We start from the raw sequence: 19021 nt of genomic DNA on the forward strand, positions 1-19021 counted from the left end.
TGACAAGCAGCGCAGATTAGAACACGTGCAATGCCCTCTGTTGCTTCAGTTCTGGCCGAGAAATTTCCTCCCAGATGCTTCTATAGAAATGACTGTTTTGGACTTAAAACACTACCCAATTAAGAAATAAAAAAAAGTAATTTAGAATTTCTTTCCATTTTTAGATGCCATTAATTTTTATAATGAATGAAGCTGCGATGATATATATATATATATATATATATATATATATAATTTTGTAGAGATAAGTCAGTGCAAGAGAAATTAAGGGAGATGAAGAGAGGAAGATCGAGAAGGAGGGAGAGAGAGAGTTAGACCGAATCAAAATATTGTGTTTTATCATCATCATACAATCCTAGTTTACCCGCTGCGAAGGCAAACCCATCACATGGTTCTTTGTTTGGCCATGATCCAGCTGTTGCGAGGCCAATGTCCTTGAAAACTGTCCTGGGAAGTGTAAGCCGAAACGGTATTGGCTGAATTGTATGGAGGGGTTTCCAGAGCGGCCAGCTGCGCAGTCGCTAGGCATCCAGTGTTTGTGTTTTGCCTGTGAAGAAAGCAGCTGTGCGAGTTGCTGTATGCTACCTACGCAGGGTCCAACGAACCTAAACAAAGGATTGAATAGGAACGTTCATGAAAATAATGGAATATCTCTGGTAATTTGATACTTAATTTTCTTCTGGTTTTCAAGTAAGAGGATTAATAGTTGTGCATACAATTTTTGAGTTTTTTTTGAAAGGTTTAATGTCAGTACGTGCACGTAAACTACAACACAGAAATTCGTAACAAGGCTTAGTGAGTTAAATTTTGTGCTGAGCGATTGCTATTTGATTTAGCATTTATAACTTATGAAATGACAAAAAAACATTCTGGCAGTATATGGGATGAAAGTGGTAGTATATAAAGTATCTTAGGTTTAGACCAATTAGGTGTCTTATGTCAAGATGAAATAAGAATCTTCGTTCGTAAGCCTAACGCTTGACCCTCAAACGGCGCTACTAACGTCTTTCTTACTGCCTCTATGTAGGCTTAATGTATATTATGATTTTTGAAATGGTTTTTATAAATACTCGATAGTTATATTGACAAGTAAGTGTATTTGCTTTTTGAATATTGAGAAAATTTATACGACGAGAATTGTAATGTTAAGTTTTTTTTTTTTTAATTGTTTGGTTAATGAGGCAGCATTTTTTTATGAATGATTCCAAACGATATAGTATCATGGCTACATTAATTGACCGCGCAATATTCGTTTTTAATTTGAGAAGTAATTACATAACCTTAAGAAAGGAAATTTTATTTTGGTTTTTATAGAAACTGCCTATCGAATTTCAGGCGTAGTTTCTGCATAGCACTTATATGCTTATAATAGAGTGATAAATTTCATTGAAAGCTCTCAAAGACAGTGGTTTTTTCAATAGCTAAAGAGATGCCTTCGAATAAGTTTATTAGTAGTTATTTGAAAATGTATTAATAAATATAATTCGTAGTTTACGAAATAACGGAAAGTGTGGGATCCCATAGTACTCCAATCTGTTTTTGACCGATGACACAAAATGCTGTTAAGTTTTAATGCGAACGGTTTCATTTATTCGACTTTAAAATATGACCATTAAAATTAGTAACTTAATGAAAAACATTTGAAAACATCTTGTTATAAGAAAGCACTAAATGAATATTAAATTAGGTTATCATGTTACGGTGTGTAACAGAATCGGAAATCTGAATCCTTTTTCATTCTTCAGAAATTATATTAATTGTTAGCATTTAATTTCTGAAAGGTGTCACTTCTTTCTTTAGGATCTTTTCATTATTTTTATTATGTTTATATGATTTTAACAAATTGTTAGGGCAAAAACTTCTTGGAAAGCGTAACAGAAATAGTTTTCTTTGCAAAATGAGTATATAAATTAACCAAAATTTTTTAAATAAAAATTTACAAATGGTGACAAAAATAACCATAAACACAGAATGGAAATTTTTTTAAATTAAACAGCTATTAAATTTTTTGATAGCTTTTAGTAGGTTAATGATTAGATGCTACAATCTTTTGTGAATCAGAATGCTGTTTTCTACTAGGTTAATATTTACACAATATGAAAGGCTATAACTATAGATATCTGTTTTCTATGTTATATTTTATCCTTGAATTTTCTTAAGCTTGTTCACTTTTAATGTAAAGTCAGAACTGTTTTGATAATTGCTGTGCCTTTCAATATAATTTTGCTAGTCTAAATGTGACTAGCATCAAGCAATTTTCATGACTACATTGTTTTCAATATATAATTGTAAGCGGAAGTAGGTCATTGTAAGATATGCACCAGTATACTTTTGAGGTAATATTGGATTAAATGCATGCTTCTGATTTGTAGCTAAAATGATTTAAGATGAAATAGTTCAGTTCAAATATATCTGGTAATGTAGAAAGGCAGCGTGACTTCATGACTATTACCATGTTTTGATATACAACCTTAAATGCAGTTATGATGGAAAAGTGTTTTTGTTTTATGAATATAAAAGAACTAAACATATTTATAATAGTTGTTTAACATTCCTTCAGAGTATTTGTTAAAGGCTGACTGCATGATCCTCCCATTAAAATTTGAATTATTTTTTTTTTTTATTTGCTGGCTTGGTTTTATGTTGAATTTCCTATTTTCCATTTGGATTTTTTAAATGGAAAGTAAGAAAGAAACTCTTTCTTATAATTGACTATCTTTACATATTCTTCTATATCATTATTGTCACTAGTGCAGCTCAGCAGATCTGGTAAAGTTGTCCTTTTGGCTGTCTTTTTTCAGTAAGCAGTCAGCTAAGAACTGCTTTCATTCCATATTTTAGAGTAAGAAATTTGTATTCTTTTTGAATCATTATTTTTTTAATTTAGATATTAATTTTAATTTCATGTACTCTGCAGTATATGAAATTATAACTTTAAATTATGAAATGACATGTATTTAGCCTTTTAAAATTAAGAAAAGTAGGACTTCTGCCTTTTCTTCTCATTTTGTGGTTTCCAAGGTCTAAACTGTGAAATACAGTGTTAGCAGAATTAGATGAACTGCAACAAGCTTTGTGTTCCCACAACTTTTGTTTTTAAGAAGTCCAAGTTGTAACTTCTCTACCGCCTGACTATCTTTTCATTATTTGTCATTAACTCTGTAGCTTGAATGACTTCTAATCTTGTGTTTAGCTGTTATTTATCATTACTGTAACATCAAAGAAAATTGTTGCTCTTATCTTTCATACCTTTTTTTTTTTTGGAATTATAGCAATTTTTATTCTGTTTTCTGTGACAACAGTGGTTTTGCCACATATTACTCATTTAGGGGTGATTCCCATCTATGACTGGAGGAATTTCTAAAGTCTCCTCAATTGAGGCTGTAGTTCGCTGGTCTCAGGTGGAGGGAGTAGGTCCCCCCCCTACATAAGTTACTTTGAGTTTTTCAGCCTGAATGTGCAGATTTGCCCACGAACACATGCTACCTACAGACATAATATACAGTGGCACAGTATGGTTGAAGTTATTGATGCTTCTAAAACTCTACAACAATGTTTTATTCATTTTTACTAGTAATATATTAGTAACAGTTGTCCCTTGCATTCACTTCATGGCTTGCACTCACAACATTTAATACCAGATTTTTGTCAGTAGAACGTTTTCACTTTTATGCTGTTCTGTTTACAAACAGAACAGCAGACATGAAGAAAACAGAACAGATATGAATAATATAAAGGTAAAAGTATTTTTCATTAAATGTTTCTTTCAAACGCATCAATGAATATGCAGTTAAAAAAAAAAGTCTGAAATTTGTCACATGTACTCAAAATAATAAAAATGCTTATGAAACTCTTTTATCCATTACATTACTGTTCATCTGTTTCTGTTGTGTTTGCAGTATTCTGGTTTACATTGTCAGGTAGTCATTTGCACAAATGAATCAATTACTTAATTTTATATTTAAAAATGAAATCATTAATGATAAATCTCATAAACTAGATTTCTTGATAAAACTTTTTGAATGGTACACGATTTTTCTATGTAGATGCAAAACTTGAGGAGGCTAATATTGTGAATAAACGGGTATTCAAGAATGGTTTTGATAATGTATAATAGATTAGGAAATAAAAATTTTGTATATTTTTTTGACTTTAAAAAAAATTTTTTTTTTTTTTTTTTTTTTTAAGATGGCAATCCTTTAGAGACTTATAAGAAGGTAAAATTATGAGAAGTTTCTTTGTGGTTATTTAAAAAAATGGGAACTTTGGAGGGCTTTATTTGATTTGTTTTAAATAACTAACTGATATAAAATGGAACATGTAAGATTATACAGAAAAGAACAATTTTCATTTTAGTGAGAAATTCTGGTGAAGATACTTTGTTAGTCATCCCATGGATTCCAATATAGGAGGCATATTTCTTGTAAGGCAGATATTTCACCATTTCTGTTGTTTTTTTTAATAGTTTGCATAAAAAACTGCTTTTCTCTACCCAGATAAATAATTTTTGAACCTGATTAGGTTCTTCTATTGATATCTGCATTATTTTCTAGTTTCTAAGTTTGAAATTGTATTTCTCCTTTCAGTTAGAGAAGGGCTGTGTTATATACTGTGTAGTGAAGCAGATAATTTTGATTCACTTCAATCTTCAGTTATAAAATTTTAGAAGGGGAATGTTACACATTTCTTTTTATGTGTTACTTATAAAACAAATTTCATTAAACCTTTGAATTTTCCTATTGTAACAGTGTGTTGGATGGATATCATTATTTTCAGTGTTCATATATATTTTTTTCTTTTAACTATTTTTCAAATTATTTCTCACATTATCACTTGTCAAATTAATCTCTGTATGTGAAAGTGGAGGTCACAAAATGGGCCTGATATGCACCACAGGGTACATTAAGTTTGTTTGATAAAACTAAATATTACTAATGAAAAATCATTTACTGATTTTTGTTGTCTTTCCTTATAAGGGCCCAAAATATAATAATAAAAAAAATAAAAAGTAATGAAAATAGAAGAGCCACTGTCCATGGAGATGCAAGCAGGGGTAGGAATATATAGTCCAGGTTTGTCAAATCCAGATTTTTCTTTTTAAGAGATGAGTGTAGGCCGATTAGTCTCATCCTAAAAAAGGTATGAGGGTGCTAATTACTTGAAGAGATATATAATTTCAAGTCAGTGGTTTCCTTTGTTCTTTTATAGGGGAGGTTCAGAGTTGTTGCGATCTTGGGTCTGCAGACGTTTCCTTTTAGCGAATAGGTCCTGGGCAAACTGAGAGAAGGCACGATAATGCTGCTCATCATTAACAAGGAGGTGTTCATAATTTCACAGTATTTGCTGGATTCTGTTGAAGAAGACTAATCTTATGTCTTCGTAGAGTGGACAGTCATAGAAGAGGTGCTCCCAAGTTTCATTGAGCCTGCAAAGGCAGCGAGGATCTTGTGCTATACCCATTGAGGCAAGTTTGTCGTTGATTGAACCATGGCCTGTAATAAGGAATGTAGTGGACAGACCCAGAATTCAACCATGGAAGAGGTTTGGGATAGAGCTGGGCAATATTTAGCAAACAGATAACTCTAAAATTACATGTTTCATATGTAAATGGATAGCAGAGCACAAAATGTTATTAGATAAGGTTGTGAAAGCAGTGGCCATACTGAAACAGCCTTATATTGGGTTAAAAATATATTGAATGCATAAGTCTGGCAGATTATAGAAAAGACCTGTTACCTCAATTAATATCATAAAATAATTAATGAAGTGATATCTGTAATTGTTTGAAGTATATTTCCATGGTTAATATATGTTGGGCATAGCCTTTTTCTGTACGTAACTCTGAGCAAACTGAGTTTACAGTTGCATTGATCTGACAATGCAGAGGCACCTGCCAAAGTTACCTTGGTATTGTATCACCCTAAATAAAAGGCACTACTCTAATGGTGAAGTATATTGCTTTTTATTTAAAGTGTGTGCCACAATCCAGTTTCAATTCTTTTAGGCATGTGAAGATGATAATCAACTGAAAATAAGTAACGGTAGTCTTCTCTAATGGGAAGCTTTACCTATTTGAACTATAAGTAGGACAACTTATGAAGGATTTCACAATATGAGATACTACAATAATGATGCCAATGTACAAATTTCAGTTTGTCTTTAAAAAAATTCAACTATGTTGGTGGTGATGATGCAGATGTACTACCTAATGTCACAGTTTGGGGCTTTTCTACCCCTGAAATATTAGTACATAGCATTAGTTAACAGTTCCATTTTTTACAAATGTTTTAAGGAGCAACAAATTCCAGGAGCCAGTTGTTCATGGAATTTGAAATTTTGAGGATGGTACCTAGTAATTTCTGCAGTATTGATTTGAAGTTTTTTTTACTTCATTATGTATAAAACATTTTGTTCAACTTTATTATTTTTTTTCCCCGCTGGAGCCGAAACAGATAAATTGTTAAAGGTCATGGGGTGCATAGGTTCTCACAGGGAGCAGGTTGCAAACTGGTCCCTTACCACTTAATTACACATTTTTTTAAAATAAATTTAATTTTTGTTATCAACATTTATATTTACAGTGTAATTTTTTAATTAAATATTAAATTTCTTTATTTATTACAATAACACTAATAATGTTCATATTATGTTGTCATAATAATATTAAATACTGAGGAAAATAAATAAAACATCATAAGAAAGCAGTACAGAAAATTTAATATTGCTAAAAAACAGATAATGTCAAAATTCAGTTTGAAAGTGTATTTTGTGTTATACTACTTTTAAACTCGAGAGGGGGAATGTCAAAAAACGATTAGGGCTGCGTACATAACCATAGGCCACCGATTTTCCTAGATAAAGGAATGGTTAAGTTGTAGGAGACAGAGTTGTCATCAATGGACACTACCCTTCGTGGACTAATCTTATGAGTGTGGCTCATAACATTAGCCCGTGAATTAGGGTCCCAAGACTGCCCCCGTAGCAGAGTGGGAGTGCAGTAGCACACACTCTTTGAGTAGACCGGGATTCAAGCCCTTGACTGCTAAATACGGTCCATTTGCCAACCCGCAATGGACCAGTGTGGCAGATTATGGTCCACTTAATGTGACTTGTTGAGGAGGCTTCCATTATGCAGTGGATTGGCGAGGGCTGCAGATTTATTTATAAGGGTCCCAAAACTGGGGTCAGTGTTGGGACCTTATTGTTTTAATATTTATTAATTATGTTAATGTAGGCATTTCAATTTTGGTAGTACTCAATACAAAGGTGACAGAATGGTTATTGGCAGTGATCAAGGTACTCTAACAGGACCTGGAAAAATTAGGCAGATGGGCTGAAAAATTGTAATTGGGATTTCACATAAATGAATGTAAGGTACTGCATTTGGTAGCAGTAAGCCCAGAATAGCATACTATCAGGGTAGCATCAAACTCAGTAATGGAGAATGAAAAAGACTTTGGGATAATTGTACAATCCAACACAAGGTTCTCTGAGCAGTTCAGATAAGCTGCTGAAACAGCTCTTGGGGGGGGGGGTGATCTGTTAATTAGCATTAGCAGAGGCATATGATGCAAGAAAGCAAGTTATAATAAAAGGTGGCAGGATGGTTATTAGCAGTGATCAAGGTATACTACTCTAACAAGACCTGGATAAATTAGGCAGATGAACTGAAAAATTGCAATCAGCCAAAAGAAAACTTCCCATTCACATGCATTATACAATTCAAACACCATTGTGTTTGAATTGTATATCCCATTGTATAATGCATGTAATACTACGTACAGTTTTGGGAACCTCATTTTATGAAGGATATAGATATTGAAGGGAATAGTTATAAGGTTAGTTGGGGGCAGTGCTTGGTATGAACTGAAGCACACCAAAACACTGTTCTGGTTTGTCATACACATTTGTATTGTCAATATATATTTTTGATTGTTAAAAATAGGGTATATTATTAAGGAGTACATATTCCATTTCATGAAATTTTCCATAATACCCTCTGGATGGAGATGTAAAAGGATATTCTTACCAAGAAAGATTGGAGTTCTGTAAATTGCAACCTCTGGAAACTGTCCTTTACTACATATTCTACCACCATCCTTTTTTCAATTTTCTCTTTCCGAGATGTCATCTGAGAAAGAGTAAATTGAAAAAGAATAGTTCTAGAATATATAGTAAATTCACAAAAACAGTTGCAAAATGTGTAGAAAATATGCCTTCAGCTATAAAATAATTAATTGTTAGAATAAACATGCACCTAATAAATATTCAACAAATTATTAGAAGAAATAGGTAAATGGAGTGGATAATTTTTTTTTTTTTTTTTTGTATTTATTTATTTTTTTGCCTGATGCTCAATAACTTTTACTTCCTTACATCATTTTGGCATTTGTAATTTGATTGTCTATCTTTTCAAATGTTCTGTGATGATTAATTGTGACCATTGTGGTAGTAGTTAATTGTTATCACTCTTCTGTTATGACAGGAATGTTATTCCTTTATGGAGTTGTCTTATGTGCTGAATTTCAGCTCTATAATCAGAGATTCAGCTTTTATTATATTAGTGTGAAAACAAGAATTATCTGAAGAGATATTTACTTTCATAATACAGCACACTGCATAAAGTGTTTGTGAATTTGTAATTGCTTTTGTTGTGATTTCTTTTTTGCTACTTGAAACTTCATTCAATTAATTAGCCCTCTGTTACTTGTACCCTAAATGGAACAGATGTGACTGTGAGACACCTTTTGTTTTAATTATAAAACTATTTTATAATTAAACCTTATTTTGTTTTCATTATAAAAAATTAATTTTTAGTTTTAGTATAAGTATTAGTATTGGCAAACAGTGCAAGGTAAGCTTATACCGCTTCAGCCAAAAAAAAAAACCCTCTAATAATTTGTCCAGTGCTTTCTTAAATTTATTCACATTGAATGTTTCCATAAATCAGATGGAAGTTTGTTTCCACAATCAGTTACTCTGTAGATGAAAGCATGTTTCCATGCACCTATCCTGCAGCCATACTTTTTTAATTTATATCCCTTTTTTATTTATGTATGTTGTCTGAGAAAGAGTAAGGATGCCGTTAGCACTTAGTTTACCCAGTTTATATAAAGCGTTAAATACTTCAGTGAAGTCTCCTTGAAGGTTCTTGGTTTCCAAGCTCTGTAGCTTGCAAAACCAAAATCTTTTAAGTAAGAATAGCCTTTTGTGCCCTTGACTAATCTGGTTGCTTTTCCTTGCACCTGTTCCAAGAGATCCATGTATTTCTTAAAATGAGGCTTCCAGAGTTGCATGTAGTACTCAAAATGTGCCCTAACCATTGCCTTACAAAATGGGATAATCACCTTGTCCTAGCAGCCTATACGCACTGTTCAGAGAACTTCATGTTAGACTGTACAATTAACCCTAGTTACCTTTTTGTCCTCCATCACTTTGAGTGTGTTACTTTTTTACTGAATTGAAAATGGTGTTCTGTTATTTACGAATTGATAAAACCCAATTACGAACAAAAATAAATGAAAAACAAATAATAATATTAGAGGTAAAACAAAATAAATGTATTGTTACATCATGTGAATATGTTTTAAGGCATTTATTGAAGTGTCATTCTGCACTTAATACAGTTGGCTAAGTTTCAGGGTTCTGCTGAATCCAGTCTTCAGGCATTTGGGGAGTAAAGAAGGCAAAAAACAATTATATAAATGTGAGCATACAAATGGTCAGTGAGATACATTTGATGTAAAAACAGTAGTAAATTGAGAGAAGCTAAAAATGAACTAAAGAATCTAAAATACAAAAAATTGTAGAACCTAGGATGAAAGAACACCACTCTGCATGAATTATAAATAGTTTAATGAATAGCACTTGCCACTTCTTTGCATACAGGCTGAATAATAATAACAACAACAAGTAAACATCAGTAAAAAAACACAAAGTAGAAATAAGCAAGGGGAGGAGAGAATGCCATATGTTTTGGCCAAAATGTTATAGCCTTTAACAGCATATTTTGGCAGTTTTTTTTTAGCAAAGAAGTGCATTGGATATATTCACCTTTGCAAAGCCACTTGATGGCAGCTACAAAGATAGAGTAAGGCTGTGATTGGTCCAAGTTGGACTTCTGTTGGGCCATATACTCGCAACAGTAAACAGTTTCCTGACTCCAGGCAGACTATGATACCATTATGACTTTGAGAGGAAGATGCATTTTGCTGATTGACTCGTGCTTGTCTGTTTTGAATATGCAGTGATCTGTGCTGCCCATTATCCCCTGCCATCATACAAAGATAATTTGCCACTATTAATACTGTCACTAATCTGGTAAGAAAGGGAATGACTATCTCTTTAAACTAGCCTTTTATGAAACTTTTGGCACATTCATAATGTATCTCATGGCATGTGCTGTCTTATTGGAACAGTTTTAAAGCATAAGAACTCATTTTCTGTGAGTTTACGGGGATGGGGGCTACTGTTCCAGCATGAAAAACGAAATGCATTGCATCTGTGTAAATAGTACTATTTTAGAATTTATTGTGTTCGCTATTGAAGTAATTATAGATATCTAGGTCTGCAATTCCAAATTTGTGGGTTGTAAATGATGCTTACGTTGGCTAAATATACAGGCATACCCCAGTTAGCGATCAGGATATGTTCCTAGAAAATGGAGCACTAAACGAAATAGCACTATATGAGGTCATTCTAACATTAAATAAATAGAGATAAATTCCTTAACATTTTTTTTAAATCTGAGAAATGTAATATACAGTAATTTATGGGTACATTAAACTAAGACTAATAATGACTCTACCTACATAGACTAATAATGTATCTGTAACCAACCTTTATTGAATAAGTCATTTGAAGATTAATTTTTTTTGAAGTAAGAGTCACAAGTTGACAGTCTTCTCTTAAGTTTCCTCTCACAAAGTAGTTCTCAAAAACAGGAAATCTTATTGAGAACACCTCTCTTTGTCTTGCTGCTTTGGTCCGAGTCAGGGTTATTCTCGGTGAACTGGTCCATGATTTGGGAGATCGTAGCAGTACTACCACTGAGCAATTCTGTGGTGAGATTTCTCACCAGTGTTTTCTCCTTTCTATCATCATCGGGGTCTTTAGTTTAACTCTGTATGAACTGCTCTGAAATTCATGAAGATCATTGTTAGTAAGACACCATGAGATTGCAGTAATTCCTGAATCCACATCAACAACTTTCATTTGAGTTGTCAGGGAAATGGGGAACATGCTTTGTAAAAAGGATAGGTGGAACAGGACCAGGGTATGTCTGCCAGGGGCAAAGATTGATAACGTTGTAGAGCGGATATCATCTTTTAAGGGCACAAAAGGTGATATAGTTGTACACGTTGGCACTAATGATATTAAGAGTAGGAGACCAGCGGAATTACTTAACAAGTACAGGTCACTGTTGAAAAAAAGCCGTGAAGTAGGGTTGAATTTGAAAGTGTGCAATTCTGCCCAGACACGATAGGAGGGAGTATATGATTAGAGTCTTGTCGATCAATTCGATCTTAGAGAAATTGTGCAAGGCTCAAGGGGTAGAATTTTTCTCAGCTTCGTCTATGCTTGTTAATACGAGAGACTGCTACTACAAGGATGGGATACACTTAAATAGACAGGTGCAAGAATATTTGCTGATGCTATCGAGGCAGTGTTAGATGTGTCGGAAAACTGCTAGCTTGGGGGGAGACAAAGACTAATAGATTAACAGTAGCCACTGGCAGAGGTGAGAGATTCTTGCACTGCTTCTATTGGAATGAGCAGAAGCCTGAAAAACAAGATGCAGGATATTTCAGAGACGAGACTGCTGGAAGTCATTGCGGTACAAGTAAACACATGGGTTGTGTTAGGGTAGCTAAGAATAGAAACAGGTGCATGTATACTTGCGTGTACACCAATGCTAGGAGTTTAGTAAATAAATTTGATGAATTTGAGGTATTGCTCAAAACATCAAAGGCTGATATTGTTGGGATATCAGAGACGTGGTGTCACACAGATATAAAGAATGCAGAACTGGAATTTGGGGAGCACAACGTCTACAGAAAGGATAGGAAGGGAGGAGGGGTTATGCTATTAGTTAAGAAACATAAAATCCAAGGAAGTGAAGCCAGTCGACATCGATGGACAGGGCAGTGTCGAGTCAGTTTGGTGTGACGTAAGCATAGGTAAATCAAAATTGAGAGTAGGAGTGTGCTATAGGCCTAATGACTCTGATGAGTATAATAAGATACCGTACAGGGAAATAGAATGGGCCAGTAAATCAGAGAGTCTTATAATGGGGGATTTTAATTTCCCAGATATTGACTGGAATTTGTGGGTTGGTCACTCACACACTAGCAAGGCTTTTGTGGATTTATTGGATGATTGTTTTCTACACCAGCATGTTCGGGAGGCAACTAGAGGGAGTAATACTCTTGATCTGATTATCAGTAGTGATTCTTCATGCATTAAGAATCTGCAGATAAAGGAACCACTAGGTGGCAGTGATCACAGTGTGCTGAAGTGGGATTTACTCAAGGAGGAAACTACCATCAGAGGTAAAGGGAAGGGTTTTTGCTTTCGTAAAGGTGACTATGATCGTCTGAGACAGTATTTAAATTCTATACAGTGGGACCAACTGATGATGTTACCAACAGCAAATTCAAAATGGGAAGCATTCAAGGAACTAATCTTGGAAGCTACCAGGCTTTACATACCAACCAAGAAATATTGTTCAAGGTTCAGGCCTAAATGGTTGTCAGATGAACTAATGAGACATATGGCAGAGAAGAAAAATGCATGGGATACATACAAATTAATGGGTGACATGGAAGCTTATGATAGATATAAGTTGGTCTGTAACCAAGTCACAAAGGAGATTAGGCAGGCAAAGGCAGATTATGAGAAATCCTTGGCAAAGGATGCAAAGAAAAACAGAAAAGAGTTCTTTACCTATTTAAACTCAAGAAGGAAAGGGATGAATCAGATTGGTCCACTGGATGTTGATGGTTCAACAGTTGAGGATCCTGCTCAGGTGGCTAACAATCTAAACAAGTATTTTGCATCTACATTCACACATGAGGAGTTATTTAGGGAGGGGAATGCCAGATGTGAACTAAACTCTGGCAGTGAGCTATATAATCTTGTAATAACTGAGAGTAAAGTGGAGGAGAAATTGTTGAAGATAAACATAAGAAAGGCATCTGGGGTGGATGGGATCTATCCAGTTATATTAAAGGAGGTAGCAAAGGAAGTAAGCAAACCCTTAGCCATAATTAGCATTAGCATTAGTAGAGGCATATGATGCAAGAAAGCAAGCTTATTCAGCATCAGCCAAAATAAAAGAAAAAAAAAAAAAAAAAACCACTACTCCCATTTCACCCCTCAATTCGTTCGAAATACCTGTCCAGCTGAGCCTTAAATTTGTTTAGGCTATCAACTTCAACAACAAGCGATGGAAGTCTATTCCACAAACCAACTGCCCGCTGGCTAAAGGCGAATTTCCGCACATCTATCCGACATCCGTCCTTCCTCAATTTGAATTTATGCCCTCTCAGGTGATTATTCTGAGCAAGAGGAAGAATTCCATCGGCATTGAGCATGCTCAAGCCATTCAAAGCCTTGTACACCTCTATCAGATCACCTCGGCGATGCCTAGTCTCCAGGCTCTGTAATTTGCAAAACTTAAGCCTTTCTTCGTAAGAGCAACCCTTTGTTCCATTCACTAATCTTGTTGCCCTTCTCTGTACTCGTTCCAGCAGCTCTACATCCTTCTTGAAATGAGGCCTCCAGACCTGTATACAGTACTCAAGGTGTGGCCTGACCAATGCCTTATACAAGGGAATAATCACATCCCTGCTAGAAAAATTCCTGTATATCATTGACAAGACACCATGAGCTACTCTTGCAGCTCGTCTGCACTGCTCAGAGAACTTCATATCTGCCTGCACAATTACCCCCAGGTCCTTTTCAATCTCTACCACTGTCAGCGTAGTACCACAGAGTTGATACGTTGATCTGGGGTTACTGTTTCCCATATGTAGTACTTTACATTTGTCAATGTTAAACTTCATTTGCCACCTCTCAGCCCATCTGCTCAACCTTTCCAGATCCTGTTGCAGCAGCATAGTATCAGTAGTGTCCTTAACAACCCTGCCAACCTTTGTATCGTCTGCAAACTTGGACATTAAGCCTGATACACCATCATCAATATCATTTATAAATACAGAAAACAACAATGGACCCAACACTGAACCCTGAGGAACTCCACTAATAACATTAGTCCACGTTGAGCAGTGTCCATTGATTACCACTCTCTGTCTTCTGCCACTCAACCATCCCTTTATCCATAGCAGCAATTTGCCTCGAATGCCACACTTCTCCAATTTGTGCAGCAGTCTTCCATGCGCAACAGTATCAAAAGCCTTTCTAAGATCCAAATATATAATATCAAAGTTATTCCCTGCATCCAGTTCTTTTGTGACTACATCATAGTATCCAATCAAATTGGTCAGACAAGACCTGCCCTTAACAAACCCATGCTGTGTCTGAGCTATAACTGAATTCTTGTCCAGATGATCCTGCAGTGCTTCTTTAACCAGTGCCTCCATTAATTTTCCTGGAACCGAAGTTAAACTATCAGGTCTATAATTACTTGTGTCAGCCTTTGATCCTCCTTTGTGAATTGGGGTTACATTTGCACATCTCCAGTCCATGGGTACCTCCCCTGAGTCCAAAGAAGCTCTCATAATTATGGCTAGGGGTTTGCTTACTTCCTTTGCTGCCTCCTTTAATATAACTGGATTGATCCCATCCACCCCGGGTGCCTTTTTTATGTTTATCCTCAACAATTTCTCCTCCACTTTCCTCTCAGTTATTAGAAAATCATCTAGCTCACTGCCAATGTTTACTTCACCTACGACATTCCCCTTCCTGAATAACTCCTCATGTGTGAATGTAGATGCAAAATACTCGTTTAGATTGTTAGCCACCTGAGCTGGATCCTCAACTGTTGAACCATCAACATCCAGTGGACCAATCTGATTCATCCCTTTCCTTCTTGAGTTTAAATAGGTAAAGAACTCTTTTCTGTTTTTCTTTGCATCCTTTGCAAGGATTTCTCATAATCTGCCTTTGCCTGCCTAATCTCCTTTGTGACTTGGTTACAGACCAACTTATATCTATCATAGGCTTCCACTTCACCCATTAATTTGTATGTATCCCATGCATTTTTCTTCTCTGCCATATGTCTCATTAGTTCATCTGACAACCATTTAGGCCTGAACCTTGAACAATATTTCTTGGTTGGTATGTAAAGCCTGGTAGCTTCCAAGATTAGTTCCTTGAATGCTTCCCATTTTGAATTTGCTGTTGGTAACATCATCAGTTGGTCCCACTGTATAGAATTTAAATACTGTCTCAGACCAGCATAGTCTCCTTTACGAAAGCAAAAACCCTTCCCTTTACCTCTGATGGTAGTTACCTCCTTGAGTAAATCCCACTTCAGCACACTGTGATCACTGCCACCCAGTGGTTCATTTATCTGCAGATTCCTAATGCATGAAGAATCACTACTGATAATCAGATCAAGAGTATTACTCCCTCTAGTTGCCTCCCGAACATGCTGGTGTAGAAAGCAATCATCCAATAAATCCACAAAAGCCTTGCTAGTGTGTGAGTGACCAACCCACAAATTCCAGTCAATATCTGGGAAATTAAAATCCCCCATTATAAGACTCTCTGATTTACTGGCCCACTCTATTTCCCTGTACAGTATCTTATTATACTCATCAGAGTCATTAGGCCTATAGCACACTCCTACTCTCAATTTTGATTTACCTATGCTTATGTCACACCAAACTGACTCAACACTGCACTGTCCAGCGATGTCAACTGGCTTCACTTCCTTGGATTTTATGTGTTTTTTAACTAATAGCATAACCCCTCCTCCCTTCCTATCCTGTCTATCCTTTCTGTAGACGTTGTACTCCCCAAATTCCAGTTCTGCATTCCTTATATCTGTGTGACACCACGTCTCTGATATCCCAACAATATCTGCCTTTGATGTTTTGAGTAATACCTCAAATTCATCAAATTTATTTACTAACTCCTAGCATTAGTGTACACGCAAGTATACATGCACCTGTTTCTATTCTTAGCTACCCTAACACAACCCATGTGTTTACTTGTACCGCAATGACTTCCAGCAGTCTCTGAAATATCCTGCATCTTGTTTTTCAGGCTTCTGCTCATTCCAATAGAAGCAGTGCAAGAATCTCTTTCACCTCTGCCCGTGGCTACTGTTAATCCATTAGTCTTTGTCTCCCCCCAAGCTAGCAGTTTTCCGACCCACCTAACACTGCCTCGATAGCATCAGCAAATATTCTTGCACCCTTTCTATTTAAGTGTATCCCATCCCTGTAGAAGAAAAATCTCCTGTTAACAAGTACAGTCCAGGCTGAAAAAAATTCTACCCCTTCAGCCTTGCACAATCTTTCCAGGGCCGAATTGATCGACAAGGCTCTCATCATATACTCCCTCCTATCGTGTCTGGGCAGAATTGCAGACACTTTCAAATTCAACCCTACTTCACGGCTTTTTTTCAACAGTGACCTGTACTTGTTAAGTAATTCCGCTGGTCTCCTACTCTTAATATCATTAGTGCCAACGTGTACAACTATATCACCTTTTGTGCCCTTAAAAGACGATATCTGCTCTACAACGTCATCAACCTTTGCCCCTGGCAGACATACCCTGGTCCTGTTCCACCTATCCTTTTTACAAAGCATGTTCCCCGTTTCCCTGACAATTGAGTCACCAACAACTACTAGTTCCTGTTGGACCAGCGCATTCTGCCTTGGGGGCTGCCTCTGTGTTGCAAGATGACCAAGTCCAAGCTCTGGTGTTGATGTGGGCAGCTGAGAGCTTGATGGGCCCCTCAATTTATTTCCTTCGAGGGCATCCACCCTGTCCTTCAAGGTCTCATATAGGCCCATAACAACGCCGAGTTGTCGCCTAATTTCCTTGCACTCCTTGCATCGTGCACACACAAAGACATCCCCCATGGCAGTATCATGTCCCGTACCCGATTGCTCCGCAAACATCAAGCAAACAGTGCATCTTAAAAGGCCGTGATTCAGGGGGCAACCGCCCCCCTCAGTTCTCCCCTGAGTCACAGCACTCCCATTAGCTTGAGCCTTTTGCTTTGCTGCTCTGGTCAGAGTCATGATTTCGATTTAAATGTCAATAAAATTACAATTTCAGAACAAAATTAAAACCTTAAACTTGTATCTTAACACAGTTATAACGCTATATTTATTTTTCGGTATCGAGTGTTATCTACGAGTTCCCTTTATATAACTTCCGTATCAAGTATGTATTAATTATTTGCTACGTTTGTACTCTAAGTCGTTATATATATATATATATAGTTAAAAGTACAATTTAATTGACAATGAAGTTTAACAAGATTAATAGATGTACTGATTAATTGACAATATTATATTATGCACTGTACTATACAAAGCTAATGCTATTGAATTCCGGATATGCTGTATCCCGCTTCAATAACGAGTGTTATCTACGAAATCCCTTTATATAACTTCTGTATCAAGTTATGTATTAATTATTTATTTTTACTAATTATTTATGTTCCGTAACCTAAGTGGTTATATGTATAGTTAAAATTACAATTTAATTGCCAATGAAGTTCGACAAGATTAATAGATTTTACTGATTAATTTTCACGTAGCAATGGCGGCCGTTTATGAACGGTAAACACGTGGATTTGATACCCTTTCCGATACTAAGTAATGCCTACAAAATCTCTATCTAAGTTATTTTAACTTTAAGTACCGTAAATAGGAATATAAAGCTACTCTAGAAATAAGTTAATATGTCAATTTAAACTAATAAAGTAGAAAATAAATCAGAAAAAACTTCTCTATTCCAAGAGCGGCAGAAAGGCACGTCCGCACAGGAAATCATGCAATGGCTTTTTGTGAGAGCCATTATGAGAGCTTCCTTGGACTCAGGGGAGGTATCCATAGACTGGAGATGTGCAAATGTAACCGCAATTCATAAAGGAGGATCAAAGGCTGACACAAGTAATTATAGACCTCAGAGGCGGATTTAACGGCGGGCGCACCGGGCGCGCGCCCTGGGCCCCGACTTCTGAAGGGCCCACGCAAAACCCCAACAAATTAGTTGAACATATTAGTTCAAAACTTTGTGATTATTATTATGCTATTATTAATTATATTATACAGATATTATATTCAAATTTTATTGGAAATAAAACATTAATAGTACATAATATTTTTTACTTATTTAAAAAAATGGTTAACATGTATTTTTATTTTTCCTGTCTCTCTCTTTTTTTTAAGGGGCCCAATATTTTCTTCTGCGCCCGGGGCCTCAACCGACCTTAATCCGCTCCTGATAGACCTGTTAGTTTAACTTCGGTTCCAGGAAAATTAATGGAGGCACTGGTTAAAGAAGCACTGCAGGATCATCTAGACAAGAATTCAGTTATAGCTCAGACACAGCATGGTTTTGTTAAGGGCAGGTCTTGTCTGACCAATTTGATTGGATACTATGATGTAGTCACAAAAGAACTGGATGCAGGGAATAACTTTGATATTATATATTTGGATCTTAGAAAGGCTTTTGATACTGTTGCGCATGGAAGACTGCTGCACAAATTGGAGCAGTGTGGCATTGGAGGCAAATTGATGCTATGGATAAAGGGATGGTTGAGTGGCAGAAGACAGAGAGTGGTAATAAATGGACACTGCTCAACGTGGACTAATGTTATTAGAGGAGTTCCTCAGGGTTCAGTGTTGGGTCCATTGTTGTTTTCTGTATTTATAAATGATATTGATGATGGTATATCAAGCTTAATGTTGAAGTTTGCAGACGATACAAAGGTTGGCAGGGTTTTTAAGGACACTACAGATGCTATGCTGCTGCAACAGGATCTGGAAAGGTTGAGCAGATGGGCTGAGAGGTGGCAAATGAAGTTTAACAT

General features: G+C 35.9%; 1 protein-coding gene across 2 annotated transcripts in view; it reads left to right on the plus strand.

The window, feature by feature from the left end:
* The first annotated feature begins 546 nt into the window (after window positions 1–546).
* Ypel (Yippee-like) overlaps window positions 547–19021 on the plus strand; it is a 170193-nt gene continuing 151718 nt past the window's right edge. For both annotated transcript variants that reach the window (XM_090373895.1, XM_090373896.1), the window contains exon 1: window positions 547–656. The gene's annotated coding sequence lies outside the window, so the exon portion shown is untranslated. The remainder of the gene's footprint in view (window positions 657–19021) is intronic.

Source organism: Mastigoproctus giganteus, chromosome 5 (assembly GCF_048544385.1).
Source record: "Mastigoproctus giganteus isolate SK-2022 chromosome 5, ASM4854438v1, whole genome shotgun sequence".
In the NCBI taxonomy this organism is placed as follows: Eukaryota; Metazoa; Arthropoda; class Arachnida; order Uropygi; family Thelyphonidae; genus Mastigoproctus; species Mastigoproctus giganteus.